This window comes from Oncorhynchus keta, chromosome 12, assembly GCF_023373465.1.
Source record: "Oncorhynchus keta strain PuntledgeMale-10-30-2019 chromosome 12, Oket_V2, whole genome shotgun sequence".
Classification (NCBI taxonomy): domain Eukaryota; kingdom Metazoa; phylum Chordata; class Actinopteri; order Salmoniformes; family Salmonidae; genus Oncorhynchus; species Oncorhynchus keta.
In genome coordinates, this window is record NC_068432.1 from 43,469,408 (window position 1) to 43,482,547 (window position 13,140).

Below are 13,140 nucleotides of genomic sequence, written 5' to 3' on the forward strand. Positions count from 1 at the left end.
TATTTATGTGATATAACCTGCTAATATAGAACATAGGTTAGTTAAGAGAAGGCAGGATGTATTTATGTGATATAACCTGCTAATATAGAACATAGGTTAGTTAAGAGAAGGCAGGATGTATTTATGTGATATAACCTGCTAATATAGAACATAGGTTAGTTAAGAGAAGGCAGGATGTATTTATGTGATATAACCTGCTAATATAGAACAGGTTAGTTAAGAGGCATGTGATATAACCTGCTAATATAGAACATAGTTAGTTAAGAGAAGGCAGGATGTATTTATGTGATATAACCTGCTAATATAGAACATAGGTTAGTTAAGAGAAGGCAGGATGTATTTATGTGATATAACCTGCTAATATAGAACAGGTTAGTTAAGAGAAGGCAGGATGTATTTATGTGATATAACCTGCTAATATAGAACAGTTAAGAGAAGGCAGGTTAGTTAAGAGAAGGCAGGATGTATTTATGTGATATAACCTGCTAATATAGAACATAGGTTAGTTAAGAGAAGGCAGGATGTATTTATGTGATATAACTGCTAGAACTAGGTTAGTTAAGAGAATAGATGTATTTATGTGATATAACCTGTTAGTTAAGAGAAGGCAGGATGTATTTATGTGATATAACCTGCTAATATAGAACATAGGTTAGTTAAGAGAAGGCAGGATGTATTTATGTGATATAACCTGCTAATATAGAACAGGTTAGTTAAGAGAAGGCAGGATGTATTTATGTGATATAACCTGCTAATATAGAACAGGTTAGTTAAGAGAAGGCAGGATGTATTTATGTGATATAACCTGCTAATATAGAACAGGTTAGTTAAGAGAAGGCAGGATGTATTTATGTGATATAACCTGCTAATATAGAACAGGTTAGTTAAGAGAAGGCAGGATGTATTTATGTGATATAACCTGCTAATATAGAACATAGGTTAGTTAAGAGAAGGCAGGATGTATTTATGTGATATAACCTGCTAATATAGAACATAGGTTAGTTAAGAGAAGGCAGGATGTATTTATGTGATATAACCTGCTAATATAGAACAGGTTAGTTAAGAGAAGGCAGGATGTATTTATGTGATATAACCTGCTAATATAGAACATAGGTTAGTTAAGAGAAGGCAGGATGTATTTATGTGATATGTGATATAATAGGTTAGTTAGAGAAGGCAGGATGTATTTATGTGATATAACCTGCTAATATAGAGGTTAGTTAAGAGAAGGCAGGATGTATTTATGTGATATAACCTGCTAATATAGAACATAGGTTAGTTAAGAGAAGGCAGGATGTATTTATGTGATATAACCTGCTAATATAGAACAGGTTAGTTAAGAGAACAGGATGTATTTATGTGATATAACCTGCTAATATAGAACATAGGTTAGTTAAGAGAAGGCAGGATGTATTTATGTGATATAACCTGCTAATATAGAACATAGGTTAGTTAAGAGAAGGCAGGATGTATTTATGTGATATAACCTGCTAATATAGAACATAGGTTAGTTAAGAGAAGGCAGGATGTATTTATGTGATATAACCTGCTAATATAGAACAGGTTAGTTAAGAGAAGGCAGGATGTATTTATGTGATATAACCTGCTAATATAGAACAGGTTAGTTAAGAGAAGGCAGGATGTATTTATGTGATATAACCTGCTAATATAGAACATAGGTTAGTTAAGAGAAGGCAGGATGTATTTATGTGATATAACCTGCTAATATAGAACAGGTTAGTTAAGAGAAGGCAGGATGTATTTATGTGATATAACCTGCTAATATAGAACATAGGTTAGTTAAGAGAAGGCAGGATGTATTTATGTGATATAACCTGCTAATATAGAACAGGTTAGTTAAGAGAAGGCAGGATGTATTTATGTGATATAACCTGCTAATATAGAACAGGTTAGTTAGAGAAGGCAGGATGTATTTATGTGATATAACCTGCTAATATAGAACATAGGTTAGTTAAGAGAAGGCAGGATGTATTTATGTGATATAACCTGCTAATATAGAACATAGGTTAGTTAAGAGAAGGCAGGATGTATTTATGTGATATAACCTGCTAATATAAGGTTAGTTAAGAGAAGGCAGGATATAACCTGCTAATTAGAACAGGTTAGTTAAGAGAAGGCAGGATGTATTTATGTGATATAACCTGCTAATATAGAACATAGGTTAGTTAAGAGAAGGCAGGATGTATTTATGTGATATAACCTGCTAATATAGAACAGGTTAGTTAAGAGAAGGCAGGATGTATTTATGTGATATAACCTGCTAATATAGAACAGGTTAGTTAAGAGAAGGCAGGATGTATTTATGTGATATAACCTGCTAATATAGAACAGGTTAGTTAAGAGAAGGCAGGATGTATTTATGTGATATAATGTAATATAGAACAGGTTAGTTGATGTATTTATATATAACCTGCTAATATAGAACAGGTTAGTTAAGAGAAGGCAGGATGTATTTATGTGATATAACCTGCTAATATAGAACATAGGTTAGTTAAGAGAAGGCAGGATGTATTTATGTGATATAACCTGCTAATATAGAAGGCAGGATGTATTTAGGTTAGTTAGGTTAGAGAAGGCAGGATGTATTTATGTGATATAACCTGCTAATATAGAACATAGGTTAGTTAAGAGAAGGCAGGATGTATTTATGTGATATAACCTGCTAATATAGAACATTAGGTTAGTTAAGAGAAGGCAGGATGTATTTATGTGATATAACCTGCTAATATAGAACATAGGTTAGTTAAGAGAAGGCAGGATGTATTTATGTGATATAACCTGCTAATATAGAACATAGGTTAGTTAAGAGAAGGCAGGATGTATTTATGTGATATAACCTGCTAATATAGAACATAGGTTAGTTAAGAGAAGGCAGGATGTATTTATGTGATATAACCTGCTAATATAGAACAGGTTAGTTAAGAGAAGGCAGGATGTATTTATGTGATATAACCTGCTAATATAGAACAGGTTAGTTAAGAGAAGGCAGGATGTATTTATGTGATATAACCTGCTAATATAGAACAGGATGTATAGGTTAGTTAAGAGAAGGCAGGATGTATTTATGTGATATAACCTGCTAATATAGAACAGGTTAGTTAAGAGAAGGCAGGATGTATTTATGTGATATAACCTGCTAATATAGAACATAGGTTAGTTAAGAGAAGGCAGGATGTATTTATGTGATATAACCTGCAGGTTAGTTAGGATGTATTTATGTGATATAACCTGAATAGGTTAGTTAAGAGAAGGCAGGATGTATTTATGTGATATAACCTGCTAATATAGAACAGGTTAGTTAAGAGAAGGCAGGATGTATTTATGTGATATAACCTGCTAATATAGAACAGGTTAGTTAAGAGAAGGCAGGATGTATTTATGTGATATAACCTGCTAATATAGAACAGGTTAGTTAAGAGAAGGCAGGATGTATTTATGTGATATAACCTGCTAATATAGAACAGGTTAGTTAAGAGAAGGCAGGATGTATTTATGTGATATAACCTGCTAATATAGAACATAGGTTAGTTAAGAGAAGGCAGGATGTATTTATGGATATAACCTGCTAATATTAGGTTAGAGAAGGCAGGATGTATTTATGTGATATAACCTGCTAATATAGAACAGGTTAGTTAAGAGAAGGCAGGATGTATTTATGTGATATAACCTGCTAATATAGAACAGGTTAGTTAAGAGAAGGCAGGATGTATTTATGTGATATAACCTGCTAATATAGAACAGGTTAGTTAAGAGAAGGCAGGAGGTTAGTTAGGTTAGAGAAGGCAGGATGTATTTATGTGATATAACCTGCTAATATAGAACAGGTTAGTTAAGAGAAGGCAGGATGTATTTATGTGATATAACCTGCTAATATAGAACAGGTTAGTTAAGAGAAGGCAGGATGTATTTATGTGATATAACCTGCTAATATAGAACATAGGTTAGTTAAGAGAAGGCAGGATGTATTTATGTGATATAACCTGCTAATATAGAACATAGGTTAGTTAAGAGAAGGCAGGATGTATTTATGTGATATAACCTGCTAATATAGAACAGGTTAGTTAAGAGAAGGCAGGATGTATTTATGATATAACCTGCTAATATAACCAGGATGTATTTATGTGATATAAGCTAATATAGAACAGGTTAGTTAAGAGAAGGCAGGATGTATTTATGTGATATAACCTGCTAATATAGAACATAGGTTAGTTAAGAGAAGGCAGGATGTATTTATGTGATATAACCTGCTAATATAGAACATAGGTTAGTTAAGAGAAGGCAGGATGTATTTATGTGATATAACCTGCTAATATAGAACAGGTTAGTTAAGAGAAGGCAGGATGTATTTATGTGATATAACCTGCTAATATAGAACATAGGTTAGTTAAGAGAAGGCAGGATGTATTTATGTGATATAACCTGCTAATATAGAACATAGGTTAGTTAAGAGAAGGCAGGATGTATTTATGTGATATAACCTGCTAATATAGAACAGGTTAGTTAAGAGAAGGCAGGATGTATTTATGTGATATAACCTGCTAATATAGAACAGGTTAGTTAAGAGAAGGCAGGATGTATTTATGTGATATAACCTGTTAATATAGAACATAGGTTAGTTAAGAGAAGGCAGGATGTATTTATGTGATATAACCTGCTAATATAGAACATAGGTTAGTTAAGAGAAGGCAGGATGTATTTATGTGATATAACCTGCTAATATAGAACAGGTTAGTTAAGAGAAGGCAGGATGTATTTATGTGATATAACCTGTTAATATAGAACAGGTTAGTTAAGAGAAGGCAGGATGTATTTATGTGATATAACCTGCTAATATAGAACAGGTTAGTTAAGAGAAGGCAGGATGTATTTATGTGATATAACCTGCTAATATAAGGTTAGTTAAGAGAACAGGATGTATTTAGGATATTAGTTAGGTTAGAGAAGGCAGGATGTATTTATGTGATATAACCTGCTAATATAGAACAGGTTAGTTAAGAGAAGGCAGGATGTATTTATGTGATATAACCTGCTAATATAGAACAGGTTAGTTAAGAGAAGGCAGGATGTATTTATGTGATATAACCTGCTAATATAGAACAGGTTAGTTAAGAGAAGGCAGGATGTATTTATGTGATATAACCTGCTAATATAGAACAGGTTAGTTAAGAGAAGGCAGGATGTATTTATGTGATATAACCCTAGAACAGGTTAGTTAAGAGAAGGCAGGATGTATTTAGATATAACCTGTTAATATAGGTTAGTTAAGAGAAGGCAGGATGTATTTATGTGATATAACCTGCTAATATAGAACAGGTTAGTTAAGAGAAGGCAGGATGTATTTATGTGATATAACCTGCTAATATAGAACAGGTTAGTTAGAGAAGGCAGGATGTATTTATGTGATATAACCTGCTAATATAGAACATAGGTTAGTTAGAGAAGGCAGGATGTATTTATGTGATATAACCTGCTAATATAGAACATAGGTTAGTTAAGAGAAGGCAGGATGTATTTATGTGATATAACCTGCTAATATAGAACATAGGTTAGTTAAGAGAAGGCAGGATGTATTTATGTGATATAACCTGCTAATATAGAACATAGGTTAGTTAACCTGCTAATATAGAAGGCAGGATGTATTTATGTGATATAACCTGCTAATATAGAACATAGGTTAGTTAAGAGAAGGCAGGATGTATTTATGTGATATAACCTGCTAATATAGAACATAGGTTAGTTAAGAGAAGGCAGGATGTATTTATGTGATATAACCTGCTAATATAGAACAGGTTAGTTAGAGAAGGCAGGATGTATTTATGATATAACCTGCTAATATAGAACAGGTTAGTTAAGAGAAGGCAGGATGTATTTATGTGATATAACCTGCTAATATAGAACAGGTTAGTTAAGAGAAGGCAGGATGTATTTATGTGATATAACCTGCTAATATAGAACATAGGTTAGTTAAGAGAAGGCAGGATGTATTTATGTGATATAACCTGCTAATATAGAACAGGATGTATTTATGTGATATAAGGTTAGTTAAGAGAAGGCAGGATGTATTTATGTGATATAACCTGCTAATATAGAACATAGGTTAGTTAAGAGAAGGCAGGATGTATTTATGTGATATAACCTGCTAATATAGAACAGGTTAGTTAAGAGAAGGCAGGATGTATTTATGTGATATAACCTGCTAATATAGAACATAGGTTAGTTAAGAGAAGGCAGGATGTATTTATGTGATATAACCTGCTAATATAGAACAGGTTAGTTAAGAGAAGGCAGGATGTATTTATGTGATATAACCTGCTAATATAGAACAGGTTAGTTAAGAGAAGGCAGGATGTATTTATGTGATATAACCTGCTAATATAATATAGAACAGGATGTATTTAGGTTAGTTAAGAGAAGGCAGGATGTATTTATGTGATATAACCTGCTAATATAGAACAGGTTAGTTAAGAGAAGGCAGGATGTATTTATGTGATATAACCCTGAACAGGTTAGTTAATATAGATATAACCAGGTTAGTTAAGAGAAGGCAGGATGTATTTATGTGATATAACCTGAACAGGTTAATATAGAACATAGGTTAGTTAAGAGAAGGCAGGATGTATTTATGTGATATAACCTGCTAATATAGAACAGGTTAGTTAAGAGAAGGCAGGATGTATTTATGTGATATAACCTGCTAATATAGAACATAGGTTAGTTAAGAGAAGGCAGGATGTATTTATGTGATATAACCTGCTAATATAGAACAGGTTAGTTAAGAGAAGGCAGGATGTATTTATGTGATATAACCTGCTAATATAGAACAGGTTAGTTAAGAGAAGGCAGGATGTATTTATGTGATATAACCTGCTAATATAGAACAGGTTAGTTAAGAGAAGGCAGGATGTATTTATGTGATATAACCTGCTAATATAGAACATAGGTTAGTTAAGAGAAGGCAGGATGTATTTATGTGATATAACCTGCTAATATAGAACATAGGTTAGTTAAGAGAAGGCAGGATGTATTTATGTGATATAACCTGCTAATATAGAACATAGGTTAGTTAAGAGAAGGCAGGATGTATTTATGTGATATAACCTGCTAATATAGAACATAGGTTAGTTAAGAGAAGGCAGGATGTATTTATGTGATATAACCTGCTAATATAGAACAGGTTAGTTAAGAGAAGGCAGGATGTATTTATGTGATATAACCTGCTAATATAGAACAGGTTAGTTAAGAGAAGGCAGGATGTATTTATGTGATATAACCTGTTAATATAGAACAATATAGAACAGGATGTATTTAGGTTAGGTTAAGAGAAGGCAGGATGTATTTATGTGATATAACCTGCTAATATAGAACATAGGTTAGTTAAGAGAAGGCAGGATGTATTTATGTGATATAACCTGCTAATATAGAACATAGGTTAGTTAAGAGAAGGCAGGATGTATTTATGTGATATAACCCTAATATAGAACATAGGTTAGTTAAGAGAAGGCAGGATGTATTTATGTGATATAACCTGCTAATATAGAACAGGTTAGTTAAGAGAAGGCAGGATGTATTTATGTGATATAACCTGCTAATATAGAACAGGTTAGTTAAGAGAAGGCAGGATGTATTTATGTGATATAACCTGCTAATATAGAACAGGTTAGTTAAGAGAAGGCAGGATGTATTTATGTGATATAACCTGCTAATATAGAACATAGGTTAGTTAAGAGAAGGCAGGATGTATTTATGTGATATAACCTGCTAATATAGAACAGGTTAGTTAAGAGAAGGCAGGATGTATTTATGTGATATAACCTGCTAATATAGAACAGGTTAGTTAAGAGAAGGCAGGATGTATTTATGTGATATAACCTGCTAATATAGAACATAGGTTAGTTAAGAGAAGGCAGGATGTATTTATGTGATATAACCTGCTAATATAGAACAGGTTAGTTAAGAGAAGGCAGGATGTATTTATGTGATATAACCTGCTAATATAGAACAGGTTAGTTAAGAGAAGGCAGGATGTATTTATGTGATATAACCTGCTAATATAGAACAGGTTAGTTAAGAGAAGGCAGGATGTATTTATGTGATATAACCCTAATATAGCTAGGTTAGTTAGAAGGCAGGATGTATTTATGTGATATAACCTGCTAATATAGTTAGGTTAGTTAAGAGAAGGCAGGATGTATTTATGTGATATAACCTGCTAATATAGAACAGGTTAGTTAAGAGAAGGCAGGATGTATTTATGTGATATAACCTGCTAATATAGAACATAGGTTAGTTAAGAGAAGGCAGGATGTATTTATGTGATATAACCTGCTAATATAGAACATAGGTTAGTTAAGAGAAGGCAGGATGTATTTATGTGATATAACCTGCTAATATAGAACAGGTTAGTTAAGAGAAGGCAGGATGTATTTATGTGATATAACCTGCTAATATAGAACAGGTTAGTTAAGAGAAGGCAGGATGTATTTATGTGATATAACCTGCTAATATAGAACATAGGTTAGTTAAGAGAAGGCAGGATGTATTTATGTGATATAACCTGCTAATATAGAACAGGTTAGTTAAGAGAAGGCAGGATGTATTTATGTGATATAACCTGCTAATATAGAACAGGTTAGTTAAGAGAAGGCAGGATGTATTTATGTGATATAACCTGCTAATATAGAACAGGTTAGTTAAGAGAAGGCAGGATGTATTTATGTGATATAACCTGCTAATATAGAACAGGTTAGTTAAGAGAAGGCAGGATGTATTTAGATATAACTAATATAGAACAGGTTAGTTAAGAGAAGGCAGGATGTATTTATGTGATATAACCTGCTAATATAGAACAGGTTAGTTAAGAGAAGGCAGGATGTATTTATGTGATATAACCTGCTAATATAGAACATAGGTTAGTTAAGAGAAGGCAGGATGTATTTATGTGATATAACCTGCTAATATAGAACAGGTTAGTTAAGAGAAGGCAGGATGTATTTATGTGATATAACCTGCTAATATAGAACAGGTTAGTTAAGAGAAGGCAGGATGTATTTATGTGATATAACCTGTTAATATAGAACATAGGTTAGTTAGAGAGAAGGCAGGATGTATTTATGTGATATAACCTGCTAATATAAGGTTATAGAACAGGATGTATAGATATAACCTGTTAGTTAAGAGAAGGCAGGATGTATTTATGTGATATAACCTGCTAATATAGAACAGGTTAGTTAAGAGAAGGCAGGATGTATTTATGTGATATAACCTGCTAATATAGAACATAGGTTAGTTAAGAGAAGGCAGGATGTATTTATGTGATATAACCTAGAACAGGTTAGTTAGAGAATATGTATTTAGAACCTGTTAATATAGGTTAGTTAAGAGAAGGCAGGATGTATTTATGTGATATAACCTGCTAATATAGAACAGGTTAGTTAAGAGAAGGCAGGATGTATTTATGTGATATAACCTGCTAATATAGAACAGGTTAGTTAAGAGAAGGCAGGATGTATTTATGTGATATAACCTGCTAATATAGAACAGGTTAGTTAAGAGAAGGCAGGATGTATTTATGTGATATAACCTGCTAATATAGAACAGGTTAGTTAAGAGAAGGCAGGATGTATTTATGTGATATAACCTGTTAATATAGAACATAGGTTAGTTAAGAGAAGGCAGGATGTATTTATGTGATATAACCTGCTAATATAGAACAGGTTAGTTAAGAGAAGGCAGGATGTATTTATGTGATATAACCTGCTAATATAGAACAGGTTAGTTAAGAGAAGGCAGGATGTATTTATGTGATATAACCTGCTAATATAGAACATAGGTTAGTTAAGAGAAGGCAGGATGTATTTATGTGATATAACCTGCTAATATAGAACATAGGTTAGTTAAGAGAAGGCAGGATGTATTTATGTGATATAACCTGCTAATATAGAACATAGGTTAGTTAAGAGAAGGCAGGATGTATTTATGTGATATAACCTGCTAATATAGAACAGGTTAGTTAAGAGAAGGCAGGATGTATTTATGTGATATAACCTGCTAATATAGAACAGGTTAGTTAAGAGAAGGCAGGATGTATTTATGTGATATAACCTGCTAATATAGAACAGGTTAGTTAAGAGAAGGCAGGAGGATGTATTTATGTGATATAACCTGCTAATATAGAACATAGGTTAGTTAAGAGAAGGCAGGATGTATTTATGTGATATAACCTGCTAATATAGAACATAGGTTAGTTAAGAGAAGGCAGGATGTATTTATGTGATATAACCTGCTAATATAGAACAGGTTAGTTAAGAGAAGGCAGGATGTATTTATGTGATATAACCTGCTAATATAGAACATAGGTTAGTTAAGAGAAGGCAGGATGTATTTATGTGATATAACCTGCTAATATAGAACAGGTTAGTTAAGAGAAGGCAGGATGTATTTATGTGATATAACCTGCTAATATAGAACATAGGTTAGTTAAGAGAAGGCAGGATGTATTTATGTGATATAACCTGCTAATATAGAACATAGGTTAGTTAAGAGAAGGCAGGATGTATTTATGTGATATAACCTGCTAATATAGAACAGTTAGGTTAGTTAAGAGAAGGCAGGATGTATTTATGTGATATAACCTGCTAATATAGAACTAATATAGAACAGGTTAGTTAAGAGAAGGCAGGATGTATTTATGTGATATAACCTGCTAATATAGAACAGGTTAGTTAAGAGAAGGCAGGATGTATTTATGTGATATAACCTGCTAATATAGAACATAGGTTAGTTAAGAGAAGGCAGGATGTATTTATGTGATATAACCTGCTAATATAGAACAGGTTAGTTAAGAGAAGGCAGGATGTATTTATGTGATATAACCTGCAGGTTAGTTAAGAGAAGGCAGGATGTATTTATGTGATATAACCTGCTAATACAGGTTAGTTAAGAGAAGGCAGGATGTATTTATGTGATATAACCTGCTAATATAGAACAGGTTAGTTAAGAGAAGGCAGGATGTATTTATGTGATATAACCTGCTAATATAGAACAGGTTAGTTAAGAGAAGGCAGGATGTATTTATGTGATATAACCTGCTAATATAGAACAGGATGTATTTATGTGGTTAGTTAAGAGAAGGCAGGATGTATTTATGTGATATAACCTGCTAATATAGAACATAGGTTAGTTAAGAGAAGGCAGGATGTATTTATGTGATATAACCTGCATAGGTTAGTTAAGAGAAGGCAGGATGTATTTATGTGATATAACCTGCTAATATAGAACATAGGTTAGTTAAGAGAAGGCAGGATGTATTTATGTGATATAACCTGCTAATATAGAACATAGGTTAGTTAAGAGAAGGCAGGATGTATTTATGTGATATAACCTGCTAATATAGAACATAGGTTAGTTAAGAGAAGGCAGGATGTATTTATGTGATATAACCTGCTAATATAGAACATTAGGTTAGTTAAGAGAAGGCAGGATGTATTTATGTGATATAACCTGCTAATATAGAACAGGTTAGTTAAGAGAAGGCAGGATGTATTTATGTGATATAACCTGCTAATATAGAACAGGTTAGTTAAGAGAAGGCAGGATGTATTTATGTGATATAACCTGCTAATATAGAACAGGTTAGTTAAGAGAAGGCAGGATGTATTTATGTGATATAACCTGCTAATATAGAACATAGGTTAGTTAAGAGAAGGCAGGATGTATTTATGTGATATAACCTGCTAATATAGAACAGGTTAGTTAAGAGAAGGCAGGATGTATTTATGTGATATAACCTGCTAATATGTATTTATGTGATATAAGAACATAGGTTAGTTAAGAGAAGGCAGGATGTATTTATGTGATATAACCTGCTAATATAGAACAGGTTAGTTAAGAGAAGGCAGGATGTATTTATGTGATATAACCTGCTAATATAGAACAGGTTAGTTAAGAGAAGGCAGGATGTATTTATGTGATATAACCTGCTAATATAGAACATAGGTTAGTTAAGAGAAGGCAGGATGTATTTATGTGATATAACCTGCTAATATAGAACATATGTGTTAAGTTATAGAGAAGGCAGGATGTATTTATGTGATATAACCTGCTAATATAGAACAGGTTAGTTAAGAGAAGGCAGGATGTATTTATGTGATATAACCTGCTAATATAGAACAGTAGGGTTGTTAAGAGAAGGCAGGATGTATTTATGTGATATAACCTGCTAATATAGAACAGGTTAGTTAAGAGAAGGCAGGATGTATTTATGTGATATAACCTGCTAATATAGAACAGGTTAGTTAAGAGAAGGCAGGATGTATTTATGTGATATAACCTGTTAATATAGAACAGGTTAGTTAAGAGAAGGCAGGATGTATTTATGTGATATAACCTGCTAATATAGAACAGGTTAGTTAAGAGAAGGCAGGATGTATTTATGTGATATAACCTGCTAATAGTTAGAACAGGTTAGTTAAGAGAAGGCAGGATGTATTTATGTGATATAACCTGCTAATATAGAACATAGGTTAGTTAAGAGAAGGCAGGATGTATTTATGTGATATAACCTGCTAATATAGAACAGGTTAGTTAAGAGAAGGCAGGATGTATTTATGTGATATAACCTGCTAATATAGAACAGGTTAGTTAAGAGAAGGCAGGATGTATTTATGTGATATAACCTGCTAATATAGAACATAGGTTAGTTAAGAGAAGGCAGGATGTATTTATGTGATATAACCTGTTAATATAGAACATAGGTTAGTTAAGAGAAGGCAGGATGTATTTATGTGATATAACCTGCTAATAGGTTAGTTAAGAGAAGGCAGGATGTATTTATGTGATATAACTAATATAGAACAGGTTAGTTAAGAGAAGGCAGGATGTATTTATGTGATATAACCTGTTAATATAGAACATAGGTTAGTTAAGAGAAGGCAGGATGTATTTATGTGATATAACCTGCTAATATAGAACATAGGTTAGTTAAGAGAAGGCAGGATGTATTTATGTGATATAACCTGCTAATATAGAACATTAGGTTAGTTAAGAGAAGGCAGGATGTATTTATGTGATATAACCTGCTAATATAGAACATAGGTTAGTTAAGAGAAGGCAGGATGTATT